The sequence below is a fragment of the Hippopotamus amphibius genome, chromosome 11, assembly GCF_030028045.1.
Source record: "Hippopotamus amphibius kiboko isolate mHipAmp2 chromosome 11, mHipAmp2.hap2, whole genome shotgun sequence".
NCBI classification, from domain to species: domain Eukaryota; kingdom Metazoa; phylum Chordata; class Mammalia; order Artiodactyla; family Hippopotamidae; genus Hippopotamus; species Hippopotamus amphibius.
Window position 1 is genome coordinate 35,203,328 of NC_080196.1, and position 20,634 is coordinate 35,223,961.

The 20,634-nt window shown below is 47.7% G+C and overlaps 1 protein-coding gene across 29 annotated transcripts in view; it reads left to right on the forward strand.

The window, feature by feature from the left end:
• TRERF1 (transcriptional regulating factor 1) overlaps window positions 1–20,634 on the forward strand; it is a 195,752-nt gene that overhangs the window by 109,662 nt on the left and 65,456 nt on the right. For 6 of the 29 annotated variants that reach the window (XM_057698392.1, XM_057698379.1, XM_057698386.1 and 3 more), the window contains 2 exons: window positions 13,325–13,548; window positions 13,673–13,754. The exons of 18 other annotated variants lie outside the window; for them this stretch is intronic. The gene's annotated coding sequence lies outside the window, so the exon portion shown is untranslated. Of the gene's footprint in view, window positions 1–13,227; window positions 13,243–13,324; window positions 13,549–13,672; window positions 13,755–20,634 lie in introns of those variants that run through there. 5 more of the 29 variants (XM_057698391.1, XM_057698375.1, XM_057698378.1 and 2 more) reach the window with 2 other exon arrangements.

Genomic DNA, 20,634 nt, shown 5'->3' on the forward strand with positions numbered 1-20,634 from the left:
GTCTGTTTTCTGAGCTGTTGTTCTCTCTGTATAGAGATCTAAGGAAGATTTGGAGTGAGGAGAGCTTCCTTGGCTAAGCACCCACACTATACATGTCACCCCATACCTCACTGGGCCTCTTTTTTGCAAACGTGTCATGCCTGGTTTAGACCATCTCTTGGCTTTTCAGGGAAAAGATGGCTAATGACACATTTTACTTAAATTCTCCATTCCCGATTCTGGTTGAGCTCAAGGGAAGCGGGGAGGCTGGGGGCAGAAGGGACTATCTACGTGGATGTGTGGGTTGGGGGAGCACATGCCCCTGGCAGCCCTGCTGGTCTGGCTTTACCTGGGATTCAGAGTGGCCAGGAGGTCAGATCCTATACTGGGCTCTGAATCCCTTCCTCTCCTCTGCTCAGGGACCTACAGCACCCAGTGGCCCTTCATTCTGCATCTGTGCCTCTGCCCTCTCTGGCGTAGTGGTTAGTAGCTGGGGAGATTTTTGAGTGACCTATAGGGAACTGGTTACTGGTCAGGGTAACCCGTTGTCATTCAGTTAATCTGGGGTGGCGGAGGGGACCTCCAGTCTCCTACCTGCAAGGTGCATGCAGGTGGGAGGGAGGGAGGGTATGAGAGAGAGCATGTATAAGTGTCAGTCTTCTGTTTTCTTACTTCCAGTTAGTCCTCATTTTCAGTTTCCCTTCCCCACTCCTGGCATCCTTGCTTCTCTCACCCTCTGGAGTTTACAGAGCAGATCACACCCTTCTTGTCCACATCCTCCTCTGAGCATCTGTCTTGGTGTCTCGGTTATGCCTCTTGTCCATTTGCTGTCGTCCTATAATGGATTGCTAATTGCCTCTTTCCTGTTCTTTTCAACGTTGTAAGTTCATACAACTTAAAAAATTCCTTTACTGTCATTTTAGTGGAGTCTTAGAAGGAAAAGGAGATCAACATATGTTTTCAATCTACCATTTTTTTAACCAGAAGACCCACGGCATAATTTGGAATCACTTTTTAGAACTCCACGCTATATCGATATCTTCTACTTACCCGGTTTTGACATTTTACACAGTTATATTTTTCCCCCCCGCCCCCACTTCACCTGTCCATTAAAAACAGCATACGAGCATCTTTGTAGTAAATCTTTAGGCATATTTATATGATCTCCGAAGGGTGAATTTCTGTAAGTAGAATTTCTGGGTCAAAGATATATATATGTGAAACTTTAAGGTGTTTCTGGTGCATATTGCTAAATGTCTCTTCATAAATATGATGCTCATTTTGCATTCCCATTAGCCATGTATGAATGGGCCTGCTTCTCCACACTCGTATTGCTACTGGATGTCTTTGAGCATGTGTGTTTGGGTATGTAAGGTGAACATTCTGGGGGACAGATCCCTGGCTCAGAACGCCTGCACATCGATGTTTGGGTAGACATGAGTCCACTTGCCATCGGTATAGAAGCATGCCTGCTTCCTCCACATTCTCGCCAACACTCAGTGTGACATAAAAATCCTATCCAGTTTAGTAGGTTGATTTTATTGATTTCTCCCGAGGTTGGCAGTTTTTCCTGTATTTACACCGTTTGTGTTTCTTCTTTCAAGGACTGCGTGTAACCCATTTTTTTCTTCATGTGTTTATCATTTTCTTGATTTTAACCTCTCGTTATATATTAAGGATATTCATATGCATATGGCAAATTGTTTTTTAAATTCTGTTGACATTTCATTCCGTTCGCAGTTTTGTTTGTTTACACATCCAACTAATGAGTTTGAAATGGTAAAGTTTATCAGCCTTTTGCCCGTGTGGTGTGCTTCCAGAATTACCTGAACCTTGGGCTTCCGGGGTGTCCTTTATTTCCTCACTTGCCCGGGCCTGAGTGATGGGCTGGCTGTACACGTGAATGTGACTGAGTTCCAGGTGTGGTCCTCAGGTCCTTCAGAAGGGGGGCAAGGTCACCATGGACAGTTCTCCAGGGGCTGCTTAGCTGCGATGGGGGTGGGAGGTTGGTCCTGGGGAAGAAGCAGTCCTGCGTGAGACCCAACATAATTGACCTGGGATGCGGCTGGCCGGAGTGTTCCGGGACCCGCCTCACATTGGGGTGATCCAGAGGCAGAGGGTGAGTGTCATGAGGGGTATGGACGTGATGTGGACAAGCACGGCTGCTGATCTCAGTGAGCCCCTCCTGCCACTAACAGCTGGCCTCGGGGCGGCGGTGTTGCCCACTAGGGACAGTGATTAAGAGGAGGGGCTCTTCCTGTCCACATCTGTTCTGATTGAGCCTAAAAGGAAGTCAGGACAAGACAAGTGGGACCAGGGCTTTAAAGGGCCCACGTGACTTGGTTCAACTCAGGCTTCCTGTGATAATAGCATGGAACGGCCTCAAATGACACAGGACAATGTTGCTTCGATGGCTTTACTTCCAATGTGTGTTTCTCCCCAGTGCTTACCTTACTGACTTGCCTCCTCCCTCTGCGTTTTCCAAATGTACTCCTGGTGAGACGTGTTTGGGGAGGAGGCCGATGGGAGTGGATGCTGGAAAATTGCATTCAGAGTGTAAGCGGGGGACTTGCAGGATTGAGGGGACTTGAAGCCTCATTTTCCCCAGCTGTTGGTCCATGGGCTAGAAATAAGATCTGTTTCAGAAATGTGTGAACTGTGCTGAAGGGATTCTCTTAAACTTTCAGCAGAGTGAGTTCTTCAGACCTGTTTGAGAAACTATGACCAAACCTTCAGACTCTATCTGGCCTTTAAGACTCTGTCTACTATGGGGTGGCTATTCAGATGGTTAATTCTACATTTCCTCTTAAAAATTAGGGGTAGGAATTGGGATGTAAAACCCATAACAAGCTGGATTGTGATAATTACAAAACTGCCGCTTCCTTCTGCTCCTCAGACACACCAAGTTCATGCCCATCTCCAAGTTTTGGCCCCTTCCATGCCCTCCGCCCACCCTGACCTCCCCCAGGTCCCGTGCAGTTGACTCTTTGTCTTCATTTAGGTCTTGCCCCAATGTCGCAGCCTCAGACTGCCCTTCCCACAACCCTGGTTAAGGTAGTGCCCCCCACCCTCCCCGCCATTGTTCCATTCTCTCTCATATTGCCTTATCTTCTTTTCTTCATAGCAGTTACAATATCAACAATAATAGTAATAGCTGATACTAAAGAGTACCCACCACATGCCAGACAATGTTATAAAATGTGTGAATACATTTGAGCCTCACACTAACCATTTGAGAATATTATTATTCCCATTTTACAGATAGAGATATCGAGTCCAGAGAGAAGTTAATGTAATAATTTGGCACTGGGACTCTTCTATTCAGTAAACATTTATTAAACACATATTATTGACCAGGACCAGGCTGTCTGCTAGGATTAGGGGATCCAAAAATGAGTAAATCATTGTCCTTGCTTTCAAGTCATCAGAAGACCAGTTCTGGCTTTCAAGTCATCAGAAGACCAGTGTTGCAGACCAGGCTGGGCCAGTGACTCCTCTCTCAGACCCTGGAGCAAGTTGCTTACACAGATATACGTGCTTTAATTTTTCCATCTGTAAAATAGAAATAAAGGAACCTGCCCCCAAGCTACTTCTCTGCGTTCTTGGAAGACTTGTTGGTGAAATCACTTTGGGACATGCACGGGATGGTACAGATGCAAGAAGCCATTGGGCATCCTCACCCTGAGACTAGGAAGCAGCAAATATATTCTCTCTTTCTACCTGGATGGGGGAAAGGTAGATAACTAGCCACCACTCATCTCTGTCCTGGTAGTACTAAGTCCTTATCAGATTTCACCCCCTTCCCTTACTTGCAGTCATTTTATGGCATCAAGCAGTTCTTAAATATCTAAAAGAGTCTAGCTAGAATCTCAAAATCAATTTTTGGTTCATTGATGTAAGAGATGCTGTACTTACATAACTAGTCAACAGGATTATGGTATTTAGGGCAGCAGTCCCATCTGATTGAAAGTGGTGCGTTTTGCTGTCCAGGGACCCCAAAATCCCTTGCCTACTGATGGTTCTTTTTGAAGGAAGTTGTTCTTACTCATCATTAGGCTACCAGCCTGGCTGTTGAATTCCAACAGCTGGTGTTATTCTAGAACCTAACACAAGAGCACTGTTTTGCTTTCTGTGGTTTTTGCCAAGGCCATCAATTAAAAACAAGCTCGCGGTAATAGATGGGGTGTTGGTATGTGATGGGGAAACAGCCCTGTGGAAAGGGATTCTTGCTCCTTGTCATGCTCTTGAGATAGACTTTAGAGAATGGAGCAACCAGACCTTTCAAGTAAAGCAGGCCAACATGTCTGACCCTATCCTCCTAAATAGTATGTGAGAGGGCGCTTTGGTCGCTGGTTCTTGCCTGGGCCCCACCCACCTTTCTATCATCATGGTTTGTTTCCTGTGTCTAATTTGTTGCACGATCTGTTAATAACCAAACATGCCCTCACAAGCTGGGGAATATTTGCAGAGTGATACAGCAATTATGTTATAATCTCCTACTTTCCAAAAGAGACGGGCATCAGAACTGCACACTCTGGGAAGATCCAGGTGCCAGAGCGTGTTGATTCCATTCTTTCATTCAATTGTACTATTGCCATCCTACTGTAGGCCACTGTCACCCCATCCATCCACCATCCACCCATCCATCCACCATCCACCATTCATCCATCAATCCATCCACTCACCCACCATCCACCATCCACCCATCCAGCCACCACCCACCACCCAGCCATCCACCATCCATCCATCCATCCATCCACCCAGCCATCCACCATCCATCTGTCCATCCACCCAGCCATCCATCCATCCATCCATATACACAACCACCCACTCATCCATTGGATCACTAATTTTTGAGCACTTAATGTGGGTCAGGCCCTGAGCTAGGGCCTGGGGTTGTAGAGATGAATAGGTCACCATCCTTGCATTCAAAGGAAATATACAGTAATTGCAGGAAATATGAGTTCAGTGAAGTGTTCCATGCTTGGATAGTTGGGGCTTAATATTCCCATTACCAAGAAAAGGCAGGGTTTGGTCAAGAAAAATTTCACAGAGGAGATGACTATGTAGTTGAGTCTTGAAAGACAAACTAAGTACCTACCTATATACGTCCTCCCTCCTTCTGTCCCTCCCAGCCTCTCAAACTTCCATAGGTATTAACACCTACTTGGAGCAAGTCCTTTGCTTGTGTGTATCCCGACCTTCTCTAGCTTTGCCGTTGGTTCATTTCCTACCCATGTAATTCCCTTACTGCTGCAGGCATGTCACCCGATCTGATATTTTGGGCAACGCCCTGTTCCGAAGGTAAAGTTCCAGCTCCGGAGCTTGGCATTTGGATCCCTCCACTGTGCTACCCCAGCCTGATGACCAGCCGGTGTCTCACTCCTCCTGTAACCAGGCAGATCGCTGCCCCCAAAAATGTCTCGCACGCTGCCTTCTCCCATCTAATTCCACTCACCCTTCAAGGAAAGCCTGGGAAGGTGTGTTGCCTCCTGGTTTGGGTCCTGGAGACAAGTGTGGCTGCTGTTTTCATTGGATGCCGGTTCCACCACGTGGTATGGTTACCTTTCTGTGTGTGTCTGCCTCACTCTCCTTTTGTCACATGGAGGGGATTCTGGCTTCGTATTTCTTGGTTCTCCTCTGTGACTAAACACAGAGCCTACATATGGAAGTCATCCATCCCTATTGGCTAATGAAAATGGGGGGAAATTGCATGTTTTTTATCCCCTCTTCCTGGCAGTCCCTTAGTTCTGCTGCTGAACTAGACAAGGTGGAAATTGCCACTCTGGGACAAGTGTGTGGCTTATCTTATACACTTTTAAACTCAGATGGGTAACGGAGAGTATGAGAACGTGTGCTGCTTGTTCTCCAACTGCCCCCCTCCTCCCAGATCCATTTCTGCCCTGCTGAGTCCAGGGAGGCTGTGGATTACATCAGCTGGGCTCCTTTATTTTACCTTCTGGGTTTCAGTGGGTTTAGTCAATAGGAGACACCAGCAAGAGATCCAAGAACAGGAGGAGAGTGAAGTGGGAGTATTCATCCCCCTGATTTCTGGCCACAGCCTCTTTTCCATCTGCAGCCCCTCTCCCAGGTCTCTAGAATCATTGGGCTCCGGGAACAGTTGTTTCCTCCCCCTGCCCTTCTAACTTAGGGGTAATCAAGGCTTCTTGCTGGTTTCAGCCTCTGGGTGCTACGCTGTATCCTGTTGGTTCCCTTAACCCTCCACACACCTCTGTAACCGGTCCATTCATTCCATTATTTCCACTTAAACCTTTTTGAGTACCATCTATAGTATTACTGAAACTCAACCTTGCAGGCTTGCCCAGTTATCAACCCATGAATTGATCTGTTTCATTTTCTTACAAAAGGGTTTTGTTCTGGGTTTTTTTTGGCCAGGGGTGCACATTCAGAAGAATCTATAATAAAAATAACAGTCTCCTGGCCTCTTCCCTCCCTAACTTGTCCCTCTTCCTTGGGGCAATCTCTTTTAACTCTTTTAGTTATTTTTTTTCTGACATTTACCTCCATATTTAAAAATAATGTGCTTTTGTTTTACTCCCATTTTAGAAATTATCTGCTTCCTGTTATGATAGATGACGATTGAGCTCACTTATACTACCCTTTTACCTCCCCTCCCCACATCCTCACAACATAGTTGTATCGTTATTTATAGTTCCTCTATTTGGTTAGCTTTATAAGTAATTTTTTACTATCATATTTCTTGGCTGTTAACAACAGTATCTCTTGATTCCCTTGATCAGTAAGATGAAGATATTAGTGTCCTTACCCCATCTCCTTCCAACTTGCCAATTTCTGTCATCTCTGTTTTTACTTTTACATTGTTAAGGGTGATAACACTTACATATTTATTTTGTAACTGCCAGTAAAAACTGTGCTCGGCCTGTAGGTTGACTCTAAAGACTGAAAGATCAGCAGATAGGGCTTATGTGACTGTGAATGTAGAAACAAGCTGTGTGTCGACAGTCTGCGCCTGGAAATACTTGTTTGGTTTGCCTGAAATATTTTAAAAATTTTCAGCCAACATTTTAAAATAAGGAGAGTTCCCATAAAAGATTTAGAGTTTGGGATACTGTGTTAAAGGTTGTAAGATCTGCTCTGCCTTTCCATATGGCAAGACTCTGCTGGAGGCTGCCCCCTTTAGAATGGACTTGCCTACTCCAGTCTGCCGCAGTCCCTCTACTCGCACGCTTTATGCATGTACTCAAACTCCTAGCCTGCTGTGTTCATGTACTTATTTGCCTGACCCTGAAGGCATTTACATGTGTGACCCTGATGCCCGATCTGTTATCCTCTTCAGAGTCAATAACATGAATTTCCTTTATATATATGGCTTTATATTTTTCTAAGAGTGTATCTTTGCCTCCCCCCCCCCCACAATTTATTATCATATCCTCATTTTTTTTTTTATTCCCAAACTCTCTAGCCAGTTGGGTATTTTATATCTTCTCCCTTCCTCTCAGAGTTCTCTATCCTTCTCAAGTTTGACCTGGTTGCTGTCTAGGTCTGCTACACAATTGATATTTGGGATTTTCCTGTACTATTATACTGGGTTAGTTCTGCTGCTTCCTGGATCTCATCTTTTCTTTGGGGTCCATTCAGTTTCTTCAGAGAAGGAAATTCTTTTTTTTTTTTTTTTTTTTCCTTGGGAGAGTAGATACCTGGCTGCCCCACAAGTACCAACGGCTCAACTATTCTGACTTCAGATTTCCCCTACCCCTTTTCAGCCTCACATTTGATTCCTGCCCTCCACTACCCTGGCATCTCTGAGTCATGAGTCTCTTGGCCATTCTGCCAAGCTGATGGACTCTCGTAATATCCATGGCCGCATCATCGGTTTCTCACCTTTCATACTTTGTCTCTTTTCCATAAAACTGTCCCAGTCTCTTTTCCAGTAGCCCTTGTTTCCTTTGTCGTTTTAAACGATATCTTAAAAAATTTTATTTCACTCTCATCTTAGTGATGATGTGTTTAGATGGAGAGAATATGAATGAATGCAGTTAATTTGTTGTCCACCATCTAAAGCAGGTGTTTTTAATCCTAAATTTACCTCTTTTAGGATTTACGAGTTCCTTGTATTATAAACGTCTGTCTAATTCATACTTTGTTTTAATTATCAATTTTAGATCTTGTACTAACATTGTTAAGGCAGTGTTAGCTGCCATAATCATCTCCCAGTTTTCAGGGATTTACCATGATTGAAATTATTTCTTGCAGTTCTAACACTCAAATGCAGTTGTTCTGGCATGACTGGCCTTCTTTCACAAAGTAATTCAGGGACCCAGGCACCTTCCATCTTGTGACTCTGCTCTATCTTAGAGGATGCATTCTCACCCAGGGCAAAATTAGTTCTTGGGGCCAAAAAAAAGCTTACTTTTTAATACATAAATCACAGATATACATATGGTACATAAACAGATACACAGTGTATTAAAATTTCATGGAGGAAGGCAACTAGGAAAAAAGTGTCTGAAAAGGCTCCTTACAGGGGCAACAATGATGAAAGAAGGTTGAGAAACACTGCTGCAGGGCTGAGGAGTACCCTGTGTTCAGATGGAAGGGGAAAAAAAAGGTGGTGAAGGCTCACCCACTTCTTAACCGTCTTGGCCCCAAAATGACAGAGACCGCTTAGCCCACATTTCATTGGCGAGAACTAGTCACAGGTCCCACCTTGCCACAGGAGGAGCTGGGAGGCGTAGTTACAGGCTGGGCAGCTGCCTCTCAGTGACAACTCTCAGCTAAATAAGGGGGAACACAGATTTTGGAGGACGGCTGGCCTCCAAGCACAGGGGTCAGCAAACTTTGTATTAAAGAGCCAAGTAGTAAATATTTTAGGCTTGCAGGCCATGTGGTCTCTGTCACAACTGCTCAACCCTGCTGATTGTGGCCGAAAGCAGCCATAGACACTTTTTTCTTTTAATATTTATTTATTTATTTATTTATTTAGCTGCGTTGGGTCTTAGTTGAGGCACAGGGGATCTTCATCGCTGCCCATGGGCTTCTCTAGTTGTGGTGCATGGGCTCCAGAGCACGCGGCCTCAGTAGTTGTGGCTCATGTGCTGTCTAGTTGCAGCGTGCGGGCTTAGTCGCCCTGTCATGTGTGGGAGCTTAGTTCCTCAATCAGGGATTGAACCTGCATCCCTTGCATTGGAAGGCAGATTCTTAACCACTGATCACCAGGGAGGTCCCATAGACGCTATTGACATGAATAGGCATGGCTGTGTTTCAGTAAAGTTTTATTTGCATAAACAGGTGGTCGGCTGGCCTGCAGGCTGTGATTGACCAGCTGCTATCGATCCCTACACCTGATGACCATTCCAGAGCTTTTCCATTGTATATTTTTCCTTGCGTCTCAGGACCTAACCCAGCTTTTCTCCATTCCCTGTGCCTAGATGGGACCTGCAGCTGCCCCTTAACTGAGTGAGGAGGGTGAGTCCCTAGTTCTTCTGTGAGAAGAGTGGGATGGGGTATGTCCCTCAACCAAGGGAAGTGTAGAGGTCCCCAGTCTGGAGAAAGGGAATGCATTTTGCCTGTGACAGTGTGATCGTAAGCCATCCTCACATCTAATCTCCACTGCTGCCTGCCATGGTGCATGCTCAGGTATGGGGACAATCCCTGTATTCAATGCTCAGGGGTCCCTTCAAAGTACCTGCATTAGGTGAAATAAGTCTTCAGAGGATCTGGGCCTCCCCTTCCTATAATATTAGAGAGTATACCATGTTTTCGATGGATTATGTCAGTGATTAAGGCTAATAGTTTAACACGGCCACATGCTTACGTTAGAAACAGAATACAAAACCATGTGTACGACATGATCTCAACCATCGTATTTTAAAAGTTCAGCAAAAAAAAAAGGAAATATTCTCACAAAATGATGGGATTATGAGTGGCTTTTTCTTTTGTATATATTTAAAACTTTTAATATTGAACATGCTTTCTAGGTGGAGAAGAATAAATGTTATTTTAAAACTACAGGGGAAGAAAGTCAGCGCTGAGTGAGAGTGGTAACGAGGGCATCTGCCCGCTTGCGGGCACAGATGTGGACCCAAAGATGCCACCAGCGGTTCTGTCGGAACAAGTCCCTCTGAGGCAGCCTGTCCTGCTCACCCTCCCCCAAATTAGAAAGGCTTCTTTACATAGCAGCCATGGAAGTATTCCAGCCTGCTTCTCCACTGAGAAATTCTTCTCATTTCTAAGTGATGAGAACCTCATCTAGATTCTGTTTCTGCTGAGGTGGGACCAGCCTCTCCGGATGAATCATCCAGATTATCAATAGGGTGAGGAGGAGGGGCGTGCCTGGGGTTAACTGCATGTCACAGGCATTGGTCATCTCGGCTGGTCCCCGGTGGGCTTACTTGACTTTGGGGAGAAATGAAATCATTTTCACCCTAAAGTGCTATCTGTGTTGGACCACTGGCCTGGTGGCCTGACCTCCAGGTACCCCCACCCCCCAGCAGGGCAGAGAACAACGCATTGTGTAGTCATAACCAAATGCAAGATCGTACCCAAACGCCCCTAATTGTCCGGACCCCTCTGGATTCCTCATTTGCCTCTTCCAGGTATCGAGTGGTTGGTTTTGGGAGCCCTCCACCCTTGTCCTGCCCACCTGAGTCCCTTCTCTTCAGCCCTTGGCTGTTTCTTCTGGTGATTTCGTTCTTGAGTCCTGGGATGTCTACACACTGGTTCAGCCTGTGCCCTCTGCACTCATCAGACCCGTTGCATTCTCCAGCTCTTAGCCCCTTTACTGGGACAGGGTGGCCCCTCCCTCACCCAGGGCCCTGTCTTGACTCTCCAGGGACATCAGCTGCTTGAAAACAGCTCTCCGTGGCCTCCATCTGCTTGCCCATGCCTCCCTGGATTCGACCACCTCTGTCCTTGTTCCAGGACCTCCCTCTTAGAGGTTCGAGGAACCTGTTGCCGGCTCTTTGCCTCTGCCCTGGCTCCTGTGTTCTGAGAGCTGATCCCAGCATCCTCTCTTTTATCTCAAGACACCTACCCTGGACGCACGTGTGATGGGCACGCATGTGTGAGGACCACGCTCTGGCAGGTTCAGGCACTGGCTAGTCCTCTGTGTGTATGTCTGTATGCACACAGACTCCTTACGGTGACTTGTGAAACCCTATACCAGGGCTTCTCAGCCTCAGCACTATTGATGTTTGAGCCCAATAATTCTGTGTTTTCACTGTGCATTCAGAAATGTTTAGCAGCATCCCTGGCCTCTACCCCGCCAGATGCCAATAACACAACCCTGCGTGATAGGAACCGCTCCACCACCACTCCTCTGCTCTGTCCCACCCACTGTGCCTGTCATACGCGCACCGATCCCAGCCTCGGGGCCATTGCTTCAGCTGTCCCTGTTGAATGTCCAGTGTCCTCCACTCAGATCGTCACTTGTTGGTCATCTGGGCCTCAGCTCAGCTTTCACCTCCCCAAGGCCTTTCCTGAGTGCCCTATGGGAGCAACCTAGTTGCTCCATCATATTTATATGAGAACTGTCTGAGGCACACAGCCTCAGATTTGGTGGTGAGAGATGAAGAGGGGTGGGTGGCAGAGTCAGAAGTTTGCAAAGAAGCCCCTCTCGCCAGCTTATGTAATCGCTCCGGGGAAGGAGAGCGCCATGGTGCTCAGCAAATGAGTCCCTGGCTGCTTGTCATGTGAAGACAACTGATGTGAACGACACTTTTCCTCCTCTGCTTCCTGCCCTGCTTTTTTGTTCTTTGTATCGTGAATAATGTGAATACAGGAGGAGCCTCATACTTGGAGTTATTTTTACAAGGTCTCATCTCTGCTGCAGATGACTCAGAGCTGGGGCCTTCTCTTGAAGACGTTCCTTGGGAAACGCCAGAGAGGTGCTGTGCCCTAGGCGAGCTGGGGGTCAGAAGGCCCCTGACCCATCTGGAGCTGTGTCCACTGGGGGCAGGAAGTGGGGGCTGGAACGGAGGCCTTACTGAAGGCCAGCGCTTCTCCCGTTTTCCCTCTGCCCAGCCAGCCCCGCCTTTTCCTCACCATCCTTTTCTGGTCCAGCAGAAATGACCAGGATGGGCTGCCAGTCTGGAGAGGAGAGAGGACACTGCCCCCAAGGTTGGCACTGCAGGCTGCCGGTAGACTAGGCCCCAGCAGGCGGGTGGCTCTAGTCTAAAGGCGCAAAAACTACCTGGACAATGGTCACCACGCCCTGCGGGAAAAGGAGAATTAGAGGGACCTGTTCTCTTGTCTCCAGCCACCCCTGCTGCCCACGTCCTTGGGGTGTAGAGACTGCATCTTACTCTCTATTCCTTCCACGCCTGGCACTAAGACCCAGTGAATGTGTGTTGAATAAAGGAATTAACGAAAGGGAAGCACCTGTTCACGTGTGAAGCGGAACTGCCTGGACACGTGTGCAGCGCAGAGCCTCCTGCTGGGGAGGCTGCACCTCCACGTTCGGCACCTGCTCCAGAAGACGCGCGTGTCCGGAGCTCGGCACGTGGACCGGAAGTTGTCATCGCTCTCAGCGTGGGCATCGTCTGACTTGACCCCTTATAACCACTCTGAGAGGCAGGGTGTCTTCCCCGTTTACAGAGGGTCACAGAGATCAGCGGCAGCGCGCTCAGCGCCGTGCAGTTAGTAACCGGCACAGCTGGGTTCTTCTGCCCTGAATCTGCCGATTCTGTGACCATTTCCCTGACCCTGTGATGCCTGAGAAACCTGAGAAACCCCAGAAGTAGAAACTTCCTTGCTTTTGGAAAAGACTCCACACCTTCCTTCGTTCACAGCGGCAGTGCTCTCCTTACAGGAGAACTGGTCCTTTCCCTTCTGTTGTTCTTATAGCGGAATTGCTGGTTTTCACGCATCTGCTACCCAACGACCCTTGGGAGAATTATGATGGGAAGGCCCCTCTCAGACACCTCTTCTCTGATGGTTCTGGAGAAAGGGGAGTTTTGGGGGAATATGCCCTTTTTCCTCCTGCTAAAATTCCCTAACCTCCCTATTTCCTTTCTTGCTGTCTTCTCCCAGGTCACACAGTCCCCAGCTTAAAACCCAGGTGGATGGAAAAGGTTTCAAGTTGATCATTTGGAACTCAGAATGCATTTCTCCATAGAAGTAGCTTGAATATGATGCTGGGTCTACCCATGATATATCTGAGATAGAGTGTTAATAGCATTGGCCAAGTAGAGAGCTATTATTAATATTAATGATTTCATTAATTAGTTTAATAATAAACTATCACCATCGCTTGCCTGGAAGACTGTAGCAGCCTCGTCTCAGGTCTGGCCTTTTCCGCTCTTATCCTCTTATAGTTTGTTCTCTATGTGAAAAACTGATCAAGCCTCATCTCTCCCCTGCTCAGAACCCTCCAGTGGGTACCTATCCCCGTGACCTGGCCCATTCCTGCCTTGGCGACCTCACCTGCCAGGCTTTTCCAGTTCTAGCAAGCTCGTTTCACCAAAGGACTCAGCAGCCACTGTTCCCTCTGCCTGGAACTCTTGTCACTCATCGAATTACCTAGTACAATCTCAGTTCATTCAGGTCTCTGCCAGATGACACCTTTTCAGTTGCCCCAGAACATTTTAGGTAGGTGACATCAGATACCCATCCCCCATCACTCCTCTGCCCCCCTCCCCTTGGTAGCACTGATCAGACCCATTTCACTGCTGGTATATTTGTTTACTTCAGTCCTGTTGGTCTCCTCCACTAGGATGCCAGCTCCACAAGGGCAGTGACCTGGTTTGTTTCGTTGGCTGCTCTGCTTCCAACACTGGAAGAGTACCTGACATATGGTAGGTGCTCAGTAAATACTTTTAAGTAAATAGATGCATGAACAAATGATGTGTCTACACCTCACTGATAGGCAGATTGTGGTTTCTTGCGGAGTTTATCACGCATTCCAAACATCAAAAATGATTTTCTTTCTTTCCCAGCCCTTGAGATTTGAAGTGTAGGGACCTCGTTTTAGTAATGAGTTCATCGAGTATTCTGGAAAGCGGGACTTCTTAACTCTGCATTCTTGGCGAAAATAGATGCTCTTCTCGGGTTCTGAATTTGGCAAAGGAGGGGGGCGGGCACTTTGGTGTCGTGAGTCTCCTGCCTCCAGTTTTACTGAGAATGGCCATGTATTTTTGATTACCCTAGAGGGGGTCCTCTCACCTCGGCACTGCTGACACTTTGGACTGCATAATTCTTTGTTGTGCTGTCCTGTGCACTGTAGGATGTAGGATGTTTAGCAGCAATGCTGGCTTCTACCCATATGATACCAATAGAACCTCCCAGCTATGACCACCAAAAAATGTCTACAGACATCGCCATTCCCTTGAGGAGGGAAATCGTCCCAGGTTGCAAACTACTCTACCATGTGCTGGAAGCTCTCGCCCCCAACAAAGAATTATCTAGCCCCAAATTGTCAGTGGTGCCGAGTTCAAGATACCCTGCTCTAGCACAGCACTGATGCAAATGTTCTATTTTGTGCTGCCCAGGGGTAGCCACTTGCCACATGTGACTGGGGAGCACTTCAAAGTAGCTGGTACAACTGAAGAACTGAGTTTTAAAGTTTATTTCATTTTAATTTTAATTTAAATAGCCACTTAAATAAGCTAGTAGCTACCATATTGGATAGCACAACTCTCAAAAAACCTGTGCGGCTCACACTTGAGTGCCACACGAGTCATCTGGGGAGAGCAGAGTCTGATTCAGCAAACCTGGGGTGAGGACTGAGAGTCTGCATCTCTAGTAAAGTCCCAGGAGATACCAAGGATCACAATTTTAGTAAGATGACCTAAGTCTCTAACATAAAGAGCATATAAACACAAAAATGACATTTCTTCCTCCTGAAAGGGCTTGTTAAAAGACACAGTGATGTAGTATAGGGTGGTGGGGACAGTATGGTCTGTGGAGTCAGACAGGTTGGTGTGAATCCGCTGTTACTCAGCTGTGTGCCCTGGGCCACTCACTTAACTTCTCTGAAACAAAACAGTGCTCATTCCCACCTTGCAGTGTGATTCTGAGACACTATATTTGAAAGCACCAAGCCCAGTGCCTGCCTGGCCCATACTGGGCACTCGGAAAATAGCAGCAGGTGTTACTGATTCATCTGAAATAAAGGCATCATTTACAGACATCAGCCCTGACGTTTAGGCCATGCTGAGACCCCCATGGCAGAATCACTCAGATGTTCTTTGGAAAAGCAGGTCCCTGGGCCCAGCCCATACCTGCTGAGTCAGAGCCTCTCACGGTGGGGCCTTGGAAGCTTTGTTTTTAATTGACATAAAATTCACATGGCATAAAATTAACCATTGACCATTTTAAAGTATAGGGGTCAGTGGCATTTAGTGAGTTCTCACTGTTGTGGAGCAACAACTGTCTAGTTCCAAGGCATTTTCTTTCTTTTTTTCTTAAATTTACTTGTTTATTTATTTGTTTGTTTATTTATTTATTGGCTGCATTGGGTCTTTGTTGCTGTGCTTGGGCTTTCTCTAGTTGCGGTGAGCAAGGGCTACTCTTCATTGTGGTGCACGGGCTCCTCATCGCATTGGCTTCTCTTGTTGTGGGGCACGGGCTCTAGGCAAGCGGGCTTCAGTCTTTGCGGCACACGGACTCAGTAGTTGTGGCACACGGGCTTAGTTGCTCCACAGCATGTGGGATCTTCCTGGACCAGGGATCGAACCCATGTCCCCTGCATTGGCAGATGGATTCTTAACCACTGTACCACCAGGAAGCCCCCCAAGGCATTTTCGTCACCCCAAAAGGAAACCCCATACCCATTAAACAGCCACCCCTCATTCTCCCAAGGACCCCAGCCCCTGGCAACTACTGGTCTGCTTTCTGTCTCCATGCACTTACCTATTCTGGGTATTTCAGATGAAAGGAATCATTCAATATGTGACCTTTTGTGTCTGACTCTTTTCACTTAATGTTTTCGAGGGTCAGCCATGTTGTAGCATGTATCAGAACTTCATTCTTTTTACGGCTGAATAATACTCCATTGTATGTAGACACCAGATTTATCTTAGTCAGTTGATGGACGTTTGGGTCGTTTCAACTTTTGTGGCTATTGTGAGTAAAGCTGCTTTCAACATTTGTGACCAAGTTTTTGTTTGAGTACCTGTTTTCAGTTCTTTTGGGTTTATGTCTAGGAGCAGGATTGCTGGGTCATATGATAACTCTCTGTTTCAGGTTTTAAGAAACTGCCACACTCTTTTCTAAAGCAGCTGCCCCATTTTCCATTCCTGCCAGCAATGCAAAAAGGTTCCAGTTTCTCCACATTCTCACCAGCACTTGTTGTTATTACTTTATTATTGCTAGTGTAGTGGGTGCATAGTGAAGCTTCCTTCTTAACTTACCCAGGTGACCCCCGTAGGTGCTAGAGCTGTGCTCAGGAGAGCTTGCCCTGCAGTGGGCTAAGTGTTGGTCTGCTTCTCACATTGCCATGAGACTTGGGACTGGGTCACACAGTGCTTTTGTTGGGCTGGTGAAATCCATCAGAGGATTGGAGTTGTTACTTTGTGTGTGTTTGAGAGGTTGGATTTTTTTTTTTTTTCACAAGTTTTACTGCTTTAGTCCATTGTGGCTGCTATAACAAAATACCACAGAGGGTGGCTTATAAACAACAGAAATTTATTTCACACAGTTCTGGAGGCTGGATGTCCAAGATCAAGGTGCCAGCATGGTTGCATTTTGTGAGGGCTCTCTTCCTGGTGCATTGCCAGTCCTTTCTCACTGTGTCCTCACGTGGCAGAAGGGGTGAGGGAGCTTGTGGGATCTCTTTGAGAAGAGCACTAATCCAGTTCATGAGACCTCCCAGGGTCCCCAGCTACTAACAGCATCACCTTTGGGGGTCAGGATTTCAACATATGAATTGGGGGCGGGGGAAGGGACAGAACATTTAGCACATAGCAGTACTCCCACCCCTTTAGTAAGGGGAACTGAGTGGATAGGGACAGCTTGTTCCTGGCTTGCCCTGGAAAGGCTCCATCAGTGCAGGTGACCCGCCCCCACCTCAGTGCCCCATGGACAAGTTACTGCAAAGCACCGCTGCCTGAGGCTTGGGGCTGGTCCGGATGGCCTGTCCCAGCACGAACAGGCTTTGAATTCTTCTGTTTTAATAAAATTCAATGTGAAGTTTTGCATTCTACCACATAGTATAGCTGGGCCTGATTTAATTTTTAATTAATTAATTAATTAATTTATTTGTGTTGGGTCTTCATTGCTGGGCACGGGCTTTCTCTAGTTGTGGTGAGCGCGGGCTGCTCTTCATTGCAGTTCGTGGGCTTCTCAGTGCGGTGGCTTCTCGTTGCGGAGCGCAAGCTCTAGGGGTGCGGGCTTCAGTCGTTGCAGCACACAGGCTCAGTAGTTGTGGCACACGGGCTTAATTGCTCCGCAGCATGTGGGATCTTCCCAGACCAGGGGTTGAACTCGTGTCCCCTGCATTGGCAAGCAGATTCTTAACGTCTGAGCCACCAGGGAAGTCCCTAAGTTTTAAAATTAGGGGTTCTGACCCCAGATATTCAAGTGTATTTCAGGAACACATCAGGTTAATCCTGTGGCTCTGAGAAGGAAGGTGGTAGACCAGGGTCAGTGCGCAGGGGAGGGGAGGGGGTCATGGTGGGAGTTCTCCATGAAGGGAATAGTATTGCTCTCTAACAGTCAGAACTTTGTTTCCCTCTTCCGGAGCTTCCTCACATTTAATCTCTGGGGTGGAAAACAACATTTAAATGATACATTGTATCCACAAGCAAAGGGAGCAAGGTCCTACTGTAACTCCCTGGGCCACTTCAAGATTGCTCTAGGACAGAAGCCCAGCACCCGTGGCCTCCTTAGGTCAGCAGTTCTCAGCCTTGGCCACGTGCTACAACCACCTGGCAAGCTTCAAGCACTATTGTCTAATAGGTCTTGGTGAAACCCAAGCATCTGAGTTTTTTAATGCTCCCCAGGTGATTCTGATGTGCAGACAGGACTGAGAACTGCTGGGCTCACCCACGGGACGTGATGGTGCGAAAAGCAGACACTTGCCCATGCCCTCAGAGAGCTTACAGTCTGACGGGGGAGGCCTACTCGTTAATCACAGAATCAGTTGCAGCTGTGCTGAGTGCTGGTGCACACTTGCATTTCTGGAGAGTCAAAGAAGTCTCAGTGAAGCTGTATCTGAAAACTAGCTAGACGTTAATGAGGGGGAGGTTAGGAGAAGAGCATTCTAGTCAGAGGGACCGACGTGTGCAAAGGCCCCGAGGTAGGAAAGAGCTTGGCGTGTGCGAAGACCTGAAAGACAAGCTGACCAGAGCTGTGAGCAAGGGGATGGGAGGCCTGAGGAGGTTGGAGAGTGGACGGTAGTCTGCCATCCACTGTCAGCCTATGATAAGTCTGTCTGATATGCTCTCAGTGTTTGAGCTGCTGTGATATTGAGGCGAATACCCCAGCTTCTGTGTTCTGAAATAACCAGGTGCATGAAGGCCTGATGAAGTGACCGCCTATCTCTCTCTGGGCAGGAACCCCCTCTTCTAGTGCCTATAAATTATTCTTTTCTCAACCTCCACGGAGGTAAGAGTGGGGCATCTACTGAAGAGGAAAAATGGGTGGAAAGAGAATGGGAGTTTTCACCACGTGGCAGACGCTTCCAAGCTTCCCCATCTGTGGATAGAATGTGTCTCACTTGAAAATGAGATCTTGTTCCGTGTAACCATCATCTCTGCGCAGGCGACCTCCTTTGACAGAATGAGTGGCCCCCAAGTGACTGGGGTCTAAGATTTCTCATTGCATCGATTACTCTCCACCCTGTTTCTTAGATGTTCTTAGATTAAATCTACAGATTTAATTCCTCCTCCTCCTGCTCCTCCTCAATTTCTTCTCCTCCCCCTCGTACTTTTCCTTCTTTTAAAAATCTGTGCCAATATCTAATTTATGGTGGGTGCACGGAGGGAATTCTTCACACTTCATTGGGTCCTGCTTCCCATTTCAGAAGTTCCACAGTTTATCTCCTGTGTCCCCTCCCCTCCCCTGCTGGCACTCTGCCCCTGGCCCAATGGAATGTGAGCCGTTCTTTTCATTTCAACTACTTTGTGGCCAAGGGGAACCCTTCCTTTTTGGTTTGAGCCTCTCGACACCCGTTTAAAGTGTTCACGTCTCTATATTCATATTTCCCTCCCAAGACTCTTATGCCTTCATTCTCCCCTTAACTCCAACGATAGTGTGGTCTGTAAGGTGACATTAGTCACTGCCATGTGCAGAAGGAAAACCAAGGTCCAAACAGCAGTGTGGGGCACGGAGAAGAGTCTCGCCATGCCTGGTGGCTTGCTGCCTGTGGGTCCCTGGAAAGTCACAGAGCCCTCCAGGGCTGCGTCCTCATTGGTCGTGTGGGAAAGAGCTAAGTGAGATTTCCATCCCTGTAAGGCGATGCCGTAGTAGAGAGGAAGGGCTTTCTGCCTTCCCATTCTGGCTCCATCACTCAACTCTGTGCTCTGGGACAAGCCAGCAGGCCTCAGTTTCTTCACTTGCAACATAGTGATACCTGCAGTGACCCCCCCCCCCCCCCCACCGCCAAAGACTATTGTGAATATTTGGGTGCATCTGCTAAAGCCCAGCATCAGGCCTGGCCTGTGTTTAGACCTTCAGGATGTGGTAGCTGTTCCATCTCCTCTACCTTCTGGAACTCAGCTGTTTGTCCAAGGGAACCCCAGCTGTTAGTGGTGGAGCTAGAACTGGAACCCAGGTCCTCTGGCTGCCGACCCAGAGCCCCAGCGTGGAGCTCCCTGCACGTCCCAGGGTGGCATCCAGAGAGGGTGGGCCTGGGGCTGCCAAGGTGAGACAATGCCGGTCAGCCCTGGTGCAGTGGGACTCACCGCTGGGCACTCTCAGCATAGTGGCCGGGGACCCACGAGGTCACACGCCAAGGAATGGTGAGTCATCGGGACCCCTGCACCCTTGCAGAGCTGCCCTGCAGCCCCAGTACCGGCAGGGCAGTCGTTTCGTGGATTCCTGTCGATCCTCACAGTGAGGGAGGAGCATCGCTGTCCCCACACACAGGCGTGTGATAGCAATGCTGCCGCGTATCCAGGGCCGGTCGGGAGCCAGGAAATGTGCTCAGTGCAGGACCTACACTCCTGCTGATCTCCCAGCAAGAAAGGCACTGCTAACCCCATTTTATGGAACAACAAGGCCACATGACCAGTGAGGGGCAGGGCCAGATTTGAACCAGGTCTGCTTGACCCCACAGCTCATGTTCCGTGCATGAAATTGCATGACTTTCCGTGGAGTAGCATTCGCCACGAGGCTTCTCCAGCAGTCATTTTAATCATAAAACACTAGTTCACGTCCCAGGACCCACCCCCACTATCAGTCTGTGTTAACACTGACCAGCTAATTTTCACCACTGGCCAAACTGGATTTGGCTAAGTTACCACTGTTGAAGAGAAAAGTAGATGAGTCCCAAAACTTGCTATAAAATGGGAGGGAAGGCAAGGTGGCCCCCATGTTGAATGCCTTGTGCCAGCTTAGGAAGAGGGAGAATTAGCAGACATGTACCTTACTTTCCTGGCTCACCCTAGGTAACTTCTTGGGCACTTTTGGAAAAACCTGCACATCTGTAATGCATGTCCTGAAAACCACAGTGATGGAAGCGCGGTGTGAGGTCAAGAACCTATTTGATCCTTATTAAGAGCCTCTTTTCATAGC